Source organism: Ixodes scapularis, unplaced genomic scaffold (genome assembly GCF_016920785.2).
Source record: "Ixodes scapularis isolate PalLabHiFi unplaced genomic scaffold, ASM1692078v2 PGA_scaffold12__126_contigs__length_90152505, whole genome shotgun sequence".
Taxonomy (NCBI): domain Eukaryota; kingdom Metazoa; phylum Arthropoda; class Arachnida; order Ixodida; family Ixodidae; genus Ixodes; species Ixodes scapularis.
In genome coordinates this window covers 63,484,656-63,503,058 of record NW_024609838.1, presented here as the reverse complement: position 1 = coordinate 63,503,058, position 18,403 = coordinate 63,484,656, and the positions used below count along the sequence as shown (strand labels likewise).

Genomic DNA, 18,403 nt, shown 5'->3' with positions numbered 1-18,403 from the left:
CTGTGTCTGCCTTTTCACTGCTGTCCAGTAGGTGGCTCATGACTTCTCTCTCATTTTGCTCCATGTGCATTGACATGATTACATAAAATAAAATATTCAAAAATCTAAAATATGCATTTACTGATATTCCATCTGGCTGTGTTTCATGAGCCGAAACGTTCGGAACGTTACGTGCTGTCATGTGGAATCATCTGGAACGGGGACATGCACAATATAATCACTTATTATTATTATTGTTGTACTACAATGCCAGAATTGTGTGGCAATTAAGGACAAAGAATGTAGAAATGTGCAGGTACAGCAAGCACAAGAATCTCCCTTCAAAGTTCTGTTTGTAATGCCACGCATCACATCATGTCATGGCATCTTTTGTGCACCCTACTAGATGGTGAACAGTCAGTATGACCAAGTTTGGTTTATGACTCTGTTTACTTTGAAGACAATTAAATAAGTGTGTCTTCTTAATATGTCATAAAAAATCACTTGCAGTGTAACAACTTACATTCAGTTTTGCTTGAAAGAATAGTTACTAATTTCATATCCTGTACCTTCGATGAGTTTGAATTATAAGGGCCTTTAACATCCTTTTCCTTGATTATTAGTACTATTTGAAACGTCCAAACATTTCTTGAGGGCAACAGATAGTCACACTCTTCGCTGCTATTGTAGCCTCTCAAATTACAACATAACTGCTACATGCATTGATCTACTCTCATGCAACATACCTTCGACAAGGGTCCCCTTCTGGAAACACCAAGAGCAGCCATAGTATCCATTGAACTGTTTCCTGTTGAGGACAGCTGCTCTTGCAGGAGAGTCGACAGAGCAGCAGAGTGCAAACACACGTGACCTCACTGTTTGACCTCCATATTCCCACACCAAAGTTCCAACCTTGTTAAGTTCACTCGTGAAACGCCTCAGAAAGAGGTGCATTGGGGGGTGTTCTTTCGCGAACCAGATTGCACTCACTATAATGTGCCTCCATCGCAAGAAGACCGGCAGTTCGTTGATGGTCATTTGGATGGGCCACACGGACGCTTTACTGGACTTGAAGACGGGTGAACCATCGCTGTTGAATGATATTGTGATGTCATAAAGTGCCATGTTGAGCTTGTCACGCATGGCCTTGTACAGGCTGCCATCAGTGATGTCCGAATAAGACTGACTGTGCTGACGCTGCTAATCTCGACAAGTTGTCTCCAAGCGCCTGTCCCACGTCCTTCAGCATATGCTCCAGCTTCTTCTTGATATCAAATGTGAGAAAAAAACAACCATTCTTGATTAGGACCTGTGAAGAGTACGTCTTCCCACACTCGCCACATGTGAGAGACATATTTGCAGAGCTTGACGAACCCAGGTAAAAGTGGCATACTTCACAAAAAAAGTTCAGCGTTACCATATTCTTCCTTCTGATTTCCCAGAGCTTCCTGAACGCATATTTTGAGCCTGGCAGAATCACTTCTCCAAAAAGGGTGTTAACAAGCTTCAAAAGCCCATCCACCTGAACCCAGGACAATCCTGCGGAGACGACGTAAGTCAGGATGAGCAGTATCGCTTGAACCTTCAGGGTTTCTTGATGGGGAAGTTTTTCTTCCGCATACTTCTTTAGAAACTCGTGCACATCTCCATCCGGATCTGCACAGGCTTCTTCTTGATTAGGTGACGATGGCACTTCATCACCCGATGAGGATTCGTCACCCGATAAGCAGTTATCACTCGATGAGGACTCATCAGCTGATGAGGATGCTTCGCCCATGATTGTTTCCATTTCATCATCTGAAGAGGCATCATGGTCGTCTACTGCAGTAGAAGGGCCACTTCCTGGCCCATCAGACTGAATCTGCAATGGAAAGGAAGCAAAAAGCATTCAAAATATGTTGAAAAAAAAATGCTTTATGATTGAGCACTTTAACACTCTTGTTAGCAATGGGTAAATTAATAAAGTGAGAAAGTATTAATGAAAATCCTGCTCTTCATTATTTGTTGTAGCTTCATTATGCATTTTTTTTTATAAATTGTGTAACAAATATAGATGATCGATATAGGGAAGTGTAACTTCAACAAAAAGCATCTTTGGGGTGTGCATTTGCTATACCACCTAAAGCCGAAACATAACGTGCCAAACAGAAGAGAAACATAAAAACTGCTATGTTTTGTAGGCGGATGCCTTCACCAACTCATTGTTCATAAACGTGTGGGTTTGACCACAGGATCTGTATCAACTGCGCATGCACAGGAGCTCTTTCTAGATGAGCGAAGTGTGTGTACATGAGCACTAAAGACAGCGCCACTGCATCCAAGCTGTCTGCTGGACACATTTTGGTTTTGTGTATTTTGCTTTATTGGCACATTTTGATTATATTTTTGTATCCGTATCCTTAATTACAAGCTAGGTTTAACCAAATGAGCACATAAAAAGTGTCTGCATCCGACATGAAAAAGATAAATGTACCATTGCATGTTTTAAGCAGGTTGTTTTCTCCATTAGTAGCAGCTAGGTTTGAGTCTCCTCTAAATGAGAGATTTTTGTCGCCTGAAATATCAACTTCAGTGCTTTCTAAAATAAAAATAATTTTATGCAGTGAGTTGGTATTTGTCGAGCTCAGCGTATGCCAAACTGTGATGATGCAACCTTCATATTTTATAGAAATATGGAAAAAATCTTAACTCAGTCAAGAGTTATAAATGGCAAGACATGAAATTGAGCCTATTGTAGTTCAGTGTTGTTTTTGTGGGCCATCAGCTAAAGCAGAGAAAGGAAAAAAAGAATGCCATTCTCACGTTTCCCAGTGATACGCGCGCCGTCCGAATCCGCAATTTAAGTTTCAGGCAACTGTTATGTTGCTCTATTTTCTGCTTTCCCTCTCCAAATGGAGAAGTTTGAAGTTCCCGCGCGTTGCCGAGCAGCCAATCCGGCGTGAGCGTCATTGCTATACTCCGTTTCACCTTCAGTCCGAGCGCAGCGGACGCTAGGAGCCATCCCAGCCAATCCAGCGTGGAGAGAGTGTCATGTGACCTTGAGCTCCCTGTGTCGCTCTGCCCAACCGGCAGGTCACGCGATTTCCTCCCGGCGCTGGATCGGCTGGAACAGCTCGTGGCGTCCACTGCGCTCGGACTGAAGGTGGAACGGAGTATAGGGGGTCCCCCGTGTATGGTCGCTGGATGGCAGACGCTGATGCATACGGCATACGGGCCCTAGCCTAAGTACCTCTACATTTATTAATGAAAACCATAATCTCCGTGAGCGCCGCTGTCAACATTAGGTGCTGAATGCGTCGCACTTTCTGTTCTGTTTGTGTTATCTTGTGATCTGTACACCGGGACTGACTTTTTTTTTTGTCTCTCTGTCCTTATAATAGAATTACTAAACATATAAAAATGTCCACTCATGTTACGTGTAACTGCAATAAGTAAGTACACTTGTTTTGTTGCAAAAAGAAAAAAAAAAGAAGAAAGCATTAGTTCAAGGGATAGGGCGTTCTGTTGCAGAACTTGAGGTCTCGGGTTCGAATCCCGGGACGTGATGCTATTAATATTGTTGTGCCCAATATGTATAATTTTTTTTTTAAATAAATTTGCTCGTATTAAACAATTACTTACCGTCGGGGTGGTCGTCGTCGAAGTTTGCGACTTCCGCACTCGTTCGTTGAAACGGGTCTGCCGTGGTACCTTGCCGCAAGCAGCATCAGGCTCCAGGTAAGCTCGGTAGCTCTTGCGCTTCTGAGAGGTCATTTCGTTCTTGCAGAACACGTTAATATCAAAAGAAATAAATATCTTCCGCAGTCGCGAAGTAACTGCTGAATACACTAAACGAAAGCGAAAACGCGAATGGAAGAAAGCAACTGAAAGCAAACGCTTAATTAACAACACCGGTGAGGAGGAGGAGCAGGACAAGTTGAGAGAGGATGTTAAAGAGGTTATGTTTCGCCTGCCGCGTCCGTCTGATTTTTTATGCATGCCGTTTATTGTTGTCTATACGCTCAATCGTCTACCGATGAGTGTGTTTGAAATACAGCTTTCAATTAGGGGAGGGAGGATGTATAAGTATAACTCTTAAATTAAGTTTCTACTCGTTGGTTTGCGAAAGAGCAGACGACTCACGTAGTAGCCCCAGCGCGCCAGCGCCAGCGCCACCCGCGGTGCGCATTTGCGTCACGCCTGGATATGTGCTTTATTGCTAAAGTGTTGAAGACGTTGGAAAATACTTAATGTTTATTTATTTATCAATCCAGACAAGTACAATTCAATAAAAATAACACTTGAACCACATATTTATGTTTATTGTAGTAACCAGTGAGGGTGAGTCACCGAGTTACTTGATTACTAAACTAACATTGCACGCAACTCCCCCGACTTCCGAATCGAAAGGATTTCCGTTTCCTCCTTTTGTGTGAATTCGTCATTTTGCTCGTTACCTTTGCTCCGCTTTTTATTTCCGTGCCCGATCTCATCATGTACTTCGTGTGCATAAAGTACGTCCTGGATGGCGTGAAGAAAACGGTGCTTAGTTCCTCCATCAAGGACTTCAACCCCGAAAATGTGGACGATTTTGATGCCGACTGCATTTACGAATATTGGTGGCGTGGGGATGACCGAACGCGCGCAGGATTATATGACGCCAAAATTATTACCATGACCAGTAAGTTCAACTTCACTAATAAGCTATTTCACGAATATGTGGACTCTTGGATTGCTCGAAATTTTTGTTCATTTCTGTGCCTCGGTCCACAAATACGGGCGAGCGATGAGGTACGGAGACGAGCAAGCGTAAAGACAAGGATCGCGCGGTCTTAGCATCCACACACACAAATCAATTTCTTTCTGGTGGGTAACCCGCGCAAGGCAGTTATTTAGCCAGTAAAGGCTTCGGTGGCTCGGGGGCAAAGCGCCGGTGTTCGTACCCACAGGTGGCGGGTTTAAACTCCGGGTGAGGTGCCGGGGATAATGAGCCGTGTAAGCTTTCGGTTGTACGATCTGTAGATACCGGGTGGTCCCGATGTCGGGCCGAGACCTAAATAAAAAAAAATTGGATTTGTAAGCTGCGACGTTGTAATTTGCCGCGTAAGTTCGGCTAGGTGGTGAATTTAATTTGCGAAATTATATTTTAGAAAAAATAATTTTTTCCTCAGTCAAAAGTTACAAAAGAAAACAAGACACTTATGTATCCTAATGGAACCAAAAAGCGTCGTCATGGGGACTATTGGGACGTTTGATTAAACAAAACAAGTGCAATGGAAAGAAAAAGTTATCTCCTTGCCATCGTTTCCTGTTTGTCTATCAAATGTTCTAGTGGCCCACAGGAACGTTTTCCAGCCTTGGTGAGGAAAACGCTTAAAGGGGCCCTGCAAGGACTTTTTTACTGGTTTTTAATTTGCACCGAACCTGAGTGCACTGAACGTAGTAACTTAATGAAACTTTTCTTCTCTCGAATTTCGCTTTATTTTAAAAGTTATAGACAAATTAGAATTACAAAAACAAGTAAAAATAACCTCCTTCATGGTATCCTTGGTTGCTTGCGTGGCCGAGAACTAGAGGAGGGGTAGTGGGCTCAACGAGCGCTCACAGCTTCCGCACTTCGTGTCGACGGCGCGAGAAGGCGCCACTAAAGCATGTTCTGGATAGGCTGTATGCAGCGAACCGCCAGAGCGGCTCTCATTGCATTTGCTGCGCGATTAAACTCTAATTCGACATGACACTTCATTGGCCATAAACGAAAGCAAACACGGGGTAAAGATCAGTTCAGAATGGGAGCCCCTTTGTGCTGCCATACCGCGAAACGGCCAAACCGCAAGACAAAGCTTCTCGCCGAAGGCCTTCGGAAGGTTTGGAGCCGGTCGGATCCTCCTCTGCATACGACCGCAGCGCCGCCGCGTACATCCGGGACCTTTCCGTGTTGGCGCCTCATCCCACTACTACTTTCTAGTATGCCTTTTCCACCGGTTGGTGGCGGGTATTTCGACGGGTCATTTCTTGTTTCCGTACTTTCTAAAGTGTATTTGTTTCTTTTCTGATCTAAAATACTGAACAAAAACTACTTTCATGAATAATTGAACATATTTTGTATTTCGACCAAAAAGAAGCTGTTAGCGGCTCTGACCAGTAGTAAGCCCAGGACCTAAGACGTCGCATATCGCGCGCTTTTGGTATTGCGGGTTGCCCCCGTCGGTGGAGGAGGTTTCCGCGTCATCCGGTTAAAATATGATGCACTGATACTTAGTTACTCTCTCCGTGCCTGCTTGCTTGCCTGAACCCCAAGAGACGTGGAAACCGCAAAAAAGGTAGACACTTAAATATGATTGCAGGGCCCCTTTAAGCTTATGTTGGCCTATATATATTTTATTGTTTTTTTGTTTTTTTTTTACATTTTCGCAAATTAAATCCACCATCTAGCTGAACTTGTGTGGTAAATTAGAGTGTCGTAGCTTACAAATTCCTTTTTTTTTTTTTTTGCAATTTATTGCAATTTGTTTAAGTCTCGGCCTGATGTCTGGTCTACCCGATAGTATACTTCGTTGATGGACTCCGTGAATCCTTCCATGCCCTTTTTTTTGTTTTAGCTAGCTTTTTATCTACTAAACTGTAATCTCAAGACAGTATTTAAACAGCGATTTTTAGTCAAGGAATTGTGGGGGATCATTGATGCTCCGCTACCATTCAGAATCACCACTGGCTGTTTAGCCAGTGGTGATTTTGTGGTTGCTACTTGAGCGACTGTATAGAGCATAAAGTGGCTCTAGTTGCTACTAGCCTCTATGAGGCACCGCAGCTCTCCTGAGTCCGAATGAATAATAATAATAATAATTATTGTTATTACTATTATTATAATTATTATTATTACACCACCATGGAAGCTTGCTGTCAGAATATGGCAACAAAAATTTTAGGCAGGATGATCGGGAATACTGTTGATGCATTGGGGCAATCTGCAAATGAGTTTTTGACAAGTAGGCAGGTTCTGTTTAACCAATAAAAATAGTACTTCTTGTCAAAAAAAACATGCCAACAGGAATTGTTATTGCTGCTTTGTAGTGTTCACATAACTGCAGTATACTACTCTGCAAATTGAAACGGCAACATAAGGTGGTGGGATCATTAAAAAAATTATTTCCAAAAAGATCCCCAATGGGACCTGACCATTTGTTGGGACACATGAAGCTCGTATCATACAGCTGGTACACTGCAAAACAGTATTGCATTTCAAAATATGCATTGTTTGAGCATGCCTCTAGCTTTTCTGGCGAGCCAAGTTGTTAGCTAAATTTCGGCTGCCGTTCTGAGCTTTCCCAGAACTCGCTTTTCCAGTATGCTAGAGAAAATCTGACTGACCAAGTCGTAAAAGCTTCAATTTCGAGGTACTATTTTAGCAAAAGTTGTTATCAAAAGCTACTAGTTGTTATCAAAAGCTTGTCCGTGTCTACTCGCTTGTAATTGTCCCCTGTGTCGCGCAAAAAACCTCTATACTTAGTCACCACTTTTCTACACAAATGGTTTTTCTCTTATTTCCATGTGCTTTCCAACTTTTAAGATTCAAAAGAGGAAATGGATGAGTACCTTGAAAAGAGGCGAGGTGCAGCTCCGACGAAACAGCGAAAGACATCTAAACAAGAAGCGGTAAGGCCATCCTCTGCTAAGTTATAGAAGGAGTTGTGTGGTGTACCCCTGCATTTAGGAGGGTGCTTACTTCGACAACAGGTTCTACTGCAGAATGCAGAAGGCTGGTAATGCGTCTTGCATAAATATGCCTACCTACTTATACATATAAGTCCTTAGCAGTATGTCTGCCATGCCGTAGAAACTTCTTGAAACAAAGGCACCTCTGAAATTGAGAAAATTTGGCACTGTTTCATGAAATCTGAAATAGCAAAGCTACAAGCAGCCCAAACTGACTTGCGAAGTGCTGTGATTGAGACAAAACAAAATCACATTGATTTGTTCTACTCGCGTCCTTTTTTCCCTGTTTTTGATGCTTGAAGTTGGGACGCGCTTTTAAGAGCACACAAAATGGTCTTTTTCGTCGTGACGAAGTAATGCAGCCATTTTGTTGGTTCAGTCTGGTCCAGTACAAGCAACGGGGAACTGGTCATGTTAGTTCGCCCCTCAGATGACAGTGCATCGAAGGTTTGTGTCTGATCACTGCTTTTGCGAAAATTACCGAGCTCTAACGATTCTTAGAGCAGAGCATGTGTAGTCTGCATTGGCGAACATAGCACGTGGCTATGATGAACACTGGTGGGTGAAAGCATGGCTGTGGATCACCTGGCCGTTTGATTGGGGTGCGAGTTGAGGAAGTAAAAACTGCTTATTCTCTCAATATTTTTTTTAGCAATAGACCCTTTCCGGAATTCAGTGCCATCTGGTTACTCAAATGACAGTTTAACTTTTACCGTACTAATGGCGGCAATGGAACCTGTGGTCTGCAGCATTTTATGGGGCACCGTCGCTTTCGCAAGTCAACGGTAAACGAGAATCTGCGCTTCGCCGTACAATTATTTTTCAATCTCTTTCAATGTTGATGGCGAAAACGATGCTACCAGTCAGAACGAAGCGCCAACCCACATAGACGCCTTGATGAAGTTCTATACATCAAGGAGCTTTGGAGCCGAGTGTGTGCTACTAACAGATTCACTGTGCCTGAGTTAGAAATGAACACTTACACAGCTCTTGCATCCAATTCCTACTTTGCGTCGCGCTAACGTCTAGAATGTATAGGCCTCGAATTATCTGATTGGGAGCATTTTCAACTTCTTCCTTCGTCAGTAAACAGAACACTGCCATTAGTATAGCACATATGCTATTTTTCAGATGATGATAGTGATCAAAGTGGCCAGACTGAATTCCGGAAAGGGTCTATTGCTACTGTGTTGAAACAAAAACTAACACAATTATTTTTTAAGCGAATTGCTTCATGAAGCAGACGAGCGGACACATCACTCCCTCCGAGGAAGGCGAGGGAAAACATAATCCGTGTATTTCTATTGTCAGAGGCTTAATAAGTGGTTTTGTCATTTGAAAGTTGGAATGCATAGCAATTGGTACCCACAACATTGTATAAAAGCAAAAACAAGTGTCTTCAGAAACCTCTTTAGTGCCCCTTTAACTGTTCGCTACATCACGAATGCAAAAAGAGCATGGAGTCTTTGACGAGGGTAATGTTTATGAGATGCGACTCGCATTTCTAAAGCTCAGCACATTATCTCTGTGCCCTTGCTGTGAATTATTGGGAGCGTTAAGTACATGCTCCGGAGCACGAGAGTTTGGCGCTCCGTTCACTAAATGGTCAGAAGCACCGTGTGCGATTCATTGAACGGTAGTGTACTAATCAGCTATGATATACCAGCCTTCTTCTCGCAAAACATTCAATAACGAAGTTTATAGCACTGCTGACTTAATTCACTTTAAACTCTGTGGTTGCACTCATTTATGAGCTGCTTTTGCATTTTTTCTCAAGCAATTGCAATCCTCTCCACCCATTTCCATAACATTCTACGGCTGTATCTTAACTCTACATCCGGAAGTGACTGTAGCTTGTCAATAGTTTCGGTATGTATGCAATGTTCTGTTTAGTTGCCGTGCTCAAAGTATGAAACTTGTAGCGTCAGAGCAGGAGTGGAGGAGCGCACTTAAACGCCCATTAAAGCATGACAAAAGCTTCATAATATGTTTTCATTCTTACACCGACGGCCCAAGAGCTGAACATAGTGATGGGGAGCCGTTAACCTAGGCAGCGATTACGGAGGCCAGCTGGCGAGCTGGCTTCAGCTTCAGTAGTCATTTCTTCGGGTCATTTTCTCTGCTTTGACTGTGACATCATGACTTGCCATTGTAAATAAAGAGTGCACATTGAATTATCTATCGCTTCGGGCCCCAGAACTGCAGCCCGTTTGTCAAATAGAACTTCTGCAGGTATTTTTCCTACCCTTGTCCTCACTGGTTAGTCACATGGTTTTAAAACCCCCTCCTAGGTACTATGGTTTACTTTTAACTGTGGTTAGAGTTAGCCATACTTCGAGTAAACAGCACCAGATGGTCAAAATTATTTTTCAAGCTATGAAAGCTATGACGCTCGGAAAGGTGCTGAAATATCGTCCTTTGCCTACAACTCTGTTTTCTGTGGCCTCCACCCTGGTGGTTGTTCAATGTTTACCTCTGAAAGATTTCGGGAGAGAATGCTGACCCACACCGTAATTTTTTTAGGAATGTAAACCCCCAAAATTTCAATCATGTTAGAAGTCGTGCTCTGTATGATGTGCTGTTTTGAAGTCGTTGCACCTGAAATTCACTTCATGACTGTGTGATGTTTAATGCTATTTTGCTACCACCGGTCCCCTCTAGTTTAAGGATGTGCTCAATGGGCTATTGACATATTTGTTTTAACAAGTATGCACCTTTTAACAGGCCCCCAAAAGCAAGAAGCGGAAGCGGCAAGACGCTAAGCAGATGGCAGAGCTGGAGCTGCTGGGGACACTCAGCAGCTCTGGTGACGAGGACAGCCCTTCAATGAAAAAGCTGAAACTGGAAAATGAAGACCTACGGCACCTAAATTATAAGCTGCAAGAAGCACTCTGTGCCAAGGTGCTTGCAAAAGGTACAAGCCTACTTTATTTCATACCATCTTTGTGTTTTTAAATCATCCTTTATATTTGGGTTGCAGACAGCAGAGCCAATAGGAGTACGAAGAGCTTCCATTCCGCATCCACAAGTCATCATGTGCCAGAGGGTTAGTTGTAGTTAATTTTTATGTAATCTAGCTTAAACAAGGTTCCGCTCTGTAAAATAATTGTTATTTTATGGTTATAGTAGTCACCTCTGGCTTAAATTAACTTTTCATTGATTTGTTTGCATGACAGTTTAGCAAAGCATATATCTCTAATTGTAGTTATCTCTTGTCCCAGAATGAAAATGATGACTACTACCATAATTACCCTGGCTGCCTTAACGTTGGCTAACTGCAGTTTGCGAACTGAGATGCTCTTACCCTTGATCTCAGTTAAAGCCAAAGTGAAACCCAGTGTGAAAACTTGAAAGGAAACATTTGAGGGGAGTCTTTCTGGTCAAGGAGCTATTATAAATAAAGAGATATGCACCAACCGAATCCTCAATTAAGGAACCATACGTTTCAAGAGCTACACTGTCCCTTCATGAGGGGTTGACTGCAACTATGTCTGTCGGTGGTGTCTTACCATTGCAAAAAGTGAGGCACCACCGTAGAAGAAGAAGAAAACAAATACTGCTCCTCGGCGGCCTTGGCTGCAGTCAACTCCTGAAGAAGAGAACGAGTAGGTCTCGAAATGTAGAGTTTCCTTATTTAATGATTTGGTGGGTGCATATTTATTTAAACCTAGTGTGGTGTTATATGATCTATCTAGATATTGCAGCATATTAATTATCAAAGTACATTTTACTGTTATAAGCATTTAATATACTAGTGATAATAGGCATTTATTTCTTTTTAATTATGAAAGCATTAAAATGCTTTAAACAAATGACAAAAAAAAGTGCAGGGGTCGCATTGTTATTGGCATTTCGGCTACAGTGCGGCTTCTGTGCTGGCTCTGAGAGAATTCTATTCGTGCTTCCATCGGCAGCTTTAATAGAATTCCCCCATTGCAGGGTGTGTCTCAATCATCATAAAAGCAGCTCCCACCCTTAAGTATGGCTCCTTGAACAATATTTTGAACTACACTTCTTTCTACATGGCACCCCCTGCATTCGGAAAAATTAAGTGCATCTTCGATGCTCGCAGATGGTGGCGAAGTGCCAGATGCCACTATGCTGACGTGGTTAGCAAGCACAAACTGAGCCTGCCAACAAGACTGTTTTAACAATGGTTAGCGGGCTAACAGGAGCTAGGTCTGCTGTGTTATACCCCTGTCGTGGGCAGCCATAACCATAATTAAGCTTAATCACGGTTACAGAAGTCAACTGCAGTTATCGCTAACCGCAGTCTGCCACTGCTGCGCGGGCTCTGCAGGCAGTTTCGTGGTCGTCTTATGAATTGTATCCATTTTTTGTTTGACTTACAATAATAAGTCTTTATATAAATCAATGAACCAGCATTTTCACTTACCGATAGTGCTTGCTAAAGCACTATCAGCTTGCGATAGCTTTTGCATCTTTAGCCACTGTTGTTTTAGGTTGTGTGGTCCCTCGCCCTGTGGCAACACAGTTTTGAGCTCGCGCATTGCTATTGCTGTAGCATGTGAGATGATGGGAAACTACTGTCAATCATCTGCTGGTCAGCTGATTATACCATGTGGAAAAGCTGCTGCACATTGTCGTGACATAGCACTAAATTAATAAGAAACTGAATTTCCCCTCCTCCTAACAGCGCAGTTACTGGAAATGTAAGAGGAACAGATGAATATTTTTGGAATGAAGCCTATTGTGCAAGGCATGCAAGGGACGCTGATGGAAGAATGCTTGAATATCTTGCATGGTTGCACTCAAAAGTGTCAGCACGCTTTAACTAGTTTGCGTCTACCTTTTACTAATCTTGGAACGCTTGCAAAATACAGATAGCATCCCCAATCGGTTAAAAATGACCATTTTCTGGAAAGCAGTGTTTCGAGCTCTGACGATATAGATGCTATGGTATGCAAAAAGAATACAGTATTTTAATTTTATCTAGGCAAGAAAAAGCTGTTCTTGGCAACTCAGTTACATTGCAGCTACAGCAGCTGTGGTGCACCACATGGAATATCTTTGGTTGTACAGGTTTTTATGGAAGTGAAGAGGACCAGGTGTTGGTAGGTGGCCATGATCACAGAATTGTGATGGCACCTGAGGTTGTCCGGCCAGCTGCACAGCTCCCTGCCCCTGCCCTGCAGCCTGCCAGGGGACTGCCTGCCTCACAACCCCATGCTTTGCCACCTTCAGTGCGACGGGTTGTTGAGGTACCAACCATAGGCATGCTTGCTGCCCTGCCTGCTGCTGGCCCCCCTGCTGCTGGCCCCAATGCTGCTGGCCCCCCTGCTGCTGGCCCCCCTGCTGCTGGCCCCTCTGCTGCTGGCCCCTCTGCTGCTGGCCCCCGTGCTGCTGGTCCCCGTGCTGCTGGCCCCCGTCCCCATGAGCTGCCTGCTCCAAACCCTCCTGCTCTCGTCCTGGCCACTGCTAACCCCCCCGCTCCTGTCCTGCCTGTTGCCAATGCAGCTTCACGGGCAGCTGAGCCTTGTGCCATGGCCAACTCACTTCCTGTGGGCCATGAAAGGTCAGATGGAATGGTGAGCCAGCAAAATAAATTAGATGATCCTTCTAGCGTATTCTTTGTATCACATCAGTCTTCAGGCACAATGGCAAGAATTTGTACTACCGGACAGGGCAAGAGAGCCAAAGGATAAGACCTCTCATTTAGTGCAGGTAGACTAATATATGCACTCCTCGGTACTCCAATATACTGTAAAAGCTTAGCCAAAAGAAAGCAGCCTAGACTGCAGATAAAATTTAATTCATAAAGTGCAGGAATGTTCCAGGTGTTAGAGCCTCAACATGGGAAACCAGGACCAGTGAAGGTTAAAAAGGGACGTTTAACATATGTCTGGCAAATTCGCCTGCCCAGCAAAAAAAAAAACGGTGCGCCACGGGTGTGGTGGCACGAGCTTGGGGTCAATCGTCTTCTTTTGTGAGGACACTAACACTGGGACAGAATTTGTTATGACACATAGGCTGAGTAAGGAGGGCATCAGCTGGTCATCTCAGGGTATGTATGCATACTATGTGTACAGGTCTAAGCAGTGCTTATGCTGTGTGAATGCCCAAGCAAACCACAGTGTCTTCAAAAAGCCATGCAATTGCACCAGTCACTTCCCAAGTAACTCACACTACTGTTGAATAGATCACAAAAGAGGTTTCCGAAGGCACTTATTTTACGGCAATAGCCGTACATGGCTCTTCATTTTTAGTGGTCAACGCAGTGTGACCGTGTGACCGTCACTCCATATTAACGTTGGCCTTTTATTTTTTGTGCTTGACGTCCTCACCATCTCAGTCGCCTTTCATTTCACCCTATCCCTGTCCCATCCCCCCTCCGTGCCCCTTTCTTCTCTTCCTCTCCTCGTTTCCTCGTATGATTGCATGTTTGTGGCCTTTAGCCCCCTGGCTCCCCTTCCCATCTTTCCCTCCTCTATCTCTCATGCGGTTCTGTGTTCAGAGCCTTTGACCTTTGATCTCAACCTGGGATCCTTGGACACCCCTCCTCACCCCATTCCCCTTTCCACTCCTTCATTGTTTCCCACTCACCTCGCTCACCTCTTCTGTCTGTCTGCTCTTCCCTCTGTCCCCTCATTTTTCCATCTTCTCTACCTACTTGCCCCTCCCCGCTCATCTCCCCTCTATCTTCCTCTTCCTTCACGCTCCCCGGGTCACCTCATCCTCAGTCCCCTCTCTTTTACTACCCTTTTGCCCTTCCTGCTCCCTCCCTTGCACAATCATGTGTTTTTGGCCTTCGATCTTTATACTTGACCTGATCCTCCCTTCCTATATCTACCTCTTTGCTCCTTTTCCCTCTCGACCATGCACCTTCCCCCCCCCCTCCTTTGTCTATGAGATGACGGCTACCGCCGGTCATGTAATTTGCAGTATGCTGCAATGAGGTGCCACCTTTTGTTGTCATAAAGAGTAGAGCAGGGGTCAGCAGTCCGGGTCTGGTCCGCTAGGCAGTTTCATCTGGCACACGGCACAATTTTAGGTATGCCCCCTTCCTCTTTCTTCTCCCATCCTTCCTCATGCATGCAATGTTCTGGGACCATGCAACAATTTTGACCTCCGACACCTTGTAAAGCTTATACATCGGTTGCATGTGACGTCCATCAAAGAGTGCTCAGCTGACCACCAGAGAATAGGGCAAGAAAGAGCTCTCCTCTTATCAGGACCCTCTTTTGTGCCTCCCGGATTTGCACAGGCGTCGCTATTCTCCTCCCAGAAGATTAACCCTTCACTCAAAATTATTACAAAAGCAGCTTCCCTCTCCTCCTCTTACATGGTGGTCAAAAGTATGCAATGTGACGTCAGTGCAACCCATAGATACAACAGCAGGTTCGTATAATTAGCTCCTCCCAATAACAACTTGTCAGATTACATTAGCAACTTTAATTTATGTGCATGTATTTTCCAGTATCTAGCACCAAACCTCACACTATAGGGTATTTAAAAGAAGAAACCATCTGTTTGTTATTTATTTATTTATTTATTTATTTACTTGTGATGCCTACCAACAGCCAAAAGCCTAGGACGGTAGAGCATCATACTAGTTTGACGGTGTCTTTTTCTCTAGTAGTTGCTTACTGCATCACCAGGCCAAGTTGGAGAAAGGGCCTCTCCATGTCCATCCCGCTCTTTGTCCAACTTGTGGCAACTCGGCCTGTTGCAGGAAAAGGTTGTTGACCCCCGACATAGCCTGTAACTTGATCCGTGTGCGCTAAGTACTCTAAAATCCAAATATTACAATCATGGGCAGCCTATTTCACTACGAAACATTTGATGAAATATAGCGGATTGAAGGCTTACGGATGGCACATTCATACCTGCCAACTCTCCCGAATTTTCAGGGAGCCTCCCGAATTTTGATCACATCTCCCGATTGTACGGACGCGACCTCAGATCTCCCAAAAAATGTCCACCGTAATTTTTTTTTTATGATGCCTTATTGCTATAATCATCACGCGTGTGTCATTGCGAGTTACTCGAGAGTAGGTTTTTAGGTTACTCCGGCGGGTTACCACGTGACAACTCAGAGCAGTAGCATAAAACGAGGGTAGATTTTCAAACGCCAAGGTACGAAACCTCTACTCCTGAAGTTAGAGCGCATTTTGGAACACGGCTTATATGATCATGAGTGCGCTAGGCTTCAGTTGGCTTTGTCAGGTCGTCGAGTGAGGTGCGGAACGCCGAACTACTCTTTATGTTTCCCCGAGTTCAGTTGGAACCACTGATCTGTTGGAACGATTGATGGCACTTTCAAAAGGCTAGAAGAAGTACTTGCAAGTATTTCTAAGATCATACGCGACTGAGTTTCCGTGCTTTGTCGCTTCGCAAAAAGCTGACAAGTATGAATTCTGTGCCTTGTGCGCCTGTGATGTGGGAGCGTTTCGCACGGCGGCAAGCTTGACACATCAAGATACACATCACTTCACGAAAGCATCAGAACCATGCTCGTGCTGTAGAAGGGCAGGGCATTACCGGCAGTTTACTCCAAAACAACTGCGAAGACAGTGATTCGCACAGAGTGCCTCTTCATGAAATTTCTTGTCAAACTAAAAAAAAACAAAAATGTTTCAACACCCCCCCCCCCCCCCCCCGCGCGGCGGTCTCCCGAATTTTTATGTTGCTAGGTTGGCAGGTATGCACACTGAACCCTGCTGAATCTGGTCGAACGACGAATGGTGCTTGTCAGGCAATCAATCGTAAGCGATGGCTTTTTGTGCGGACGAGCAGAACTGGTCGGTTGTTTGTCCGCACGGGAGGCCATTGCTCACGATTGGCTTACGAGCTTATCCATCGTTCGACCAGGTCCTGCTGGGTTCAATGGCACCAGCTGTACATCTAAGATTCGCAATCTTTCATCAGATTTCTAATAGTGAAAAAGTGCACATGATTATAACTGTTGTGTTTTTGGGATGGTTGGAGCACATAGATTGTGATATTGTCATAAATTGGCCATATCAGAAAGCTTTAGAGTGCCCCTTTAAGCTTGGGACTATGAAAGTACATCTAAACTATGTTTTCTTCTCGCCTTCCTCCGCGGGAGTGATGTGTCTGCCCGTCTGCATCTTGGTGTGTGCGCTTGCGATACCTGCGGGGACTTTTTTTTTTCCATTATCTCATGTATCCAGTTTGCTATTTCAAATTTTTTATTTTTCTGTGGATCCAGTTTGCGATTCCTTATCACCTGTGGAACGCTATTACGTTTCGTAGGTATCTTTGACTCAACAATGAGAGATTAGGTAGCTACGACAGCCCAGCTTAGAGTCACTGTATGGGTTCCCAGAGTAACGAAACTCCGAAGGTTCGTTCTAGAACCGCAGCTGAAACCGAAACCATGGCGCCACCATCTTGGGTCCACGTGTCGACGGGTGTATGAAGGCAATAGTGATATGCATTGGAGCGTGTTGAAAGAGCTGGTTCATTCCGCGACATGCAGAATGAATCACCTGTAATCGGGACTTACCTCACAAAGCTTGCTTGTTGCAGTGGGCTCGAAATCTTTCCGTTTTACTATGGCCAGCCAAGCCTTCTTCCTCCGGCTTGCAGTTTTGTTCTTTCCAAACGGGATCCGGAAGAGTCGTCTTTCCATCCTTCGACCTGCTGCTGCACCCAAAAGCGCAACAAGCAGGCATTGTGCCACTAAGTACACAACAAAAACTGTGCGTGAACATGCGTTCGATGAGCAGCAGAGCGTGCGTGTGTGCAGGTGTTTGCAGGACCCAAGGGTGGCGATTAGAGCCACTTGAAGTGCTTGTGGAGGGGAGTCTAGCAGTGCTTGTGTCACGTGATTACTACCGTCCATTGATGCTCACCATGCCAAAACATGATCAGCTAGAGTGAGTATTTTGTCGGCAAAACGCGAAAACAAAAGGAATGCGTTACTCTGGGAACCCATACAGTGACTCTAGCCCAGCCTAAGCATCCACTGTAAAGGTAACTAAAATTTTTGCAAAAAAACCCACGTGCGGATCAGTTTACGCGGGAAACTACCGCTCGTTCGTTCATCGTTCGGCGGGGTTCGAGTTCTGCGATCTGCAGCAAAAAAGGTGGCATGCCAGAGTGTTTGGCCACAATTTTAATGCGGAAAGAGATGCATATGGTTGTAATTTTATGATTTGTAAGATGTTTAGAGCCTGTAAGTTGGTTACCACTAAAAAAGTTGGTTTTGGAAACGTTTTTTTTTCTTCTTGGAAGATAAGATAAATACCAGCAAGTGGATTCCTTTGGTGGCACAATGGAGATTTCTGAGGTTTGCGGAACTGCCCGTGGCACTATAGAAAGGGGGAGCAGGGAGAGATGGGAAGTATAAAACAATGATTATTCCTAAAAGGATGACAATGAGTTCTCACTTCCAATTTTTTCCTTTTCCTCCTTTCTCAGATGCCACAGGAGCCAACCATAATTTCTAGTCTCCATTGTGTGCTGCAGAGCATTGCTTTTGTGCTCCTTCTGGATTATCAATTGCCTTGGAAGAGGCCCACTGAAGAGGTTTTATTTTATCGCTCTTGAAATGTTTCTGTTACTTGAGAAGAGCCACTATTCCTGCTTCTTTATAAAATGTAATTTTTGTCATGTTTTGTACAGATGCACTGTGGCGAAAATGTTTGGCTGCACAAGGACACCTTCGAGACCTTGCTGGGTGCAGAAAGGGACGCTTTATTTGTTAAGAAGGCGGCAGTGGCTATATGGTCGTCGGAGGTCCTCA

General features: G+C 44.3%; 1 long non-coding RNA gene across 1 annotated transcript; it reads left to right on the top strand.

Annotated features, from left to right (window-relative positions):
- The first annotated feature begins 10,528 nt into the window (after nt 1-10,528).
- Nucleotides 10,529-18,403, top strand: LOC120840382. Its single transcript, XR_005715527.2, has 4 exons — nt 10,529-10,585; nt 10,652-10,717; nt 12,715-12,893; nt 18,283-18,403. It is a non-coding gene; the product is annotated as an uncharacterized LOC120840382 (long non-coding RNA).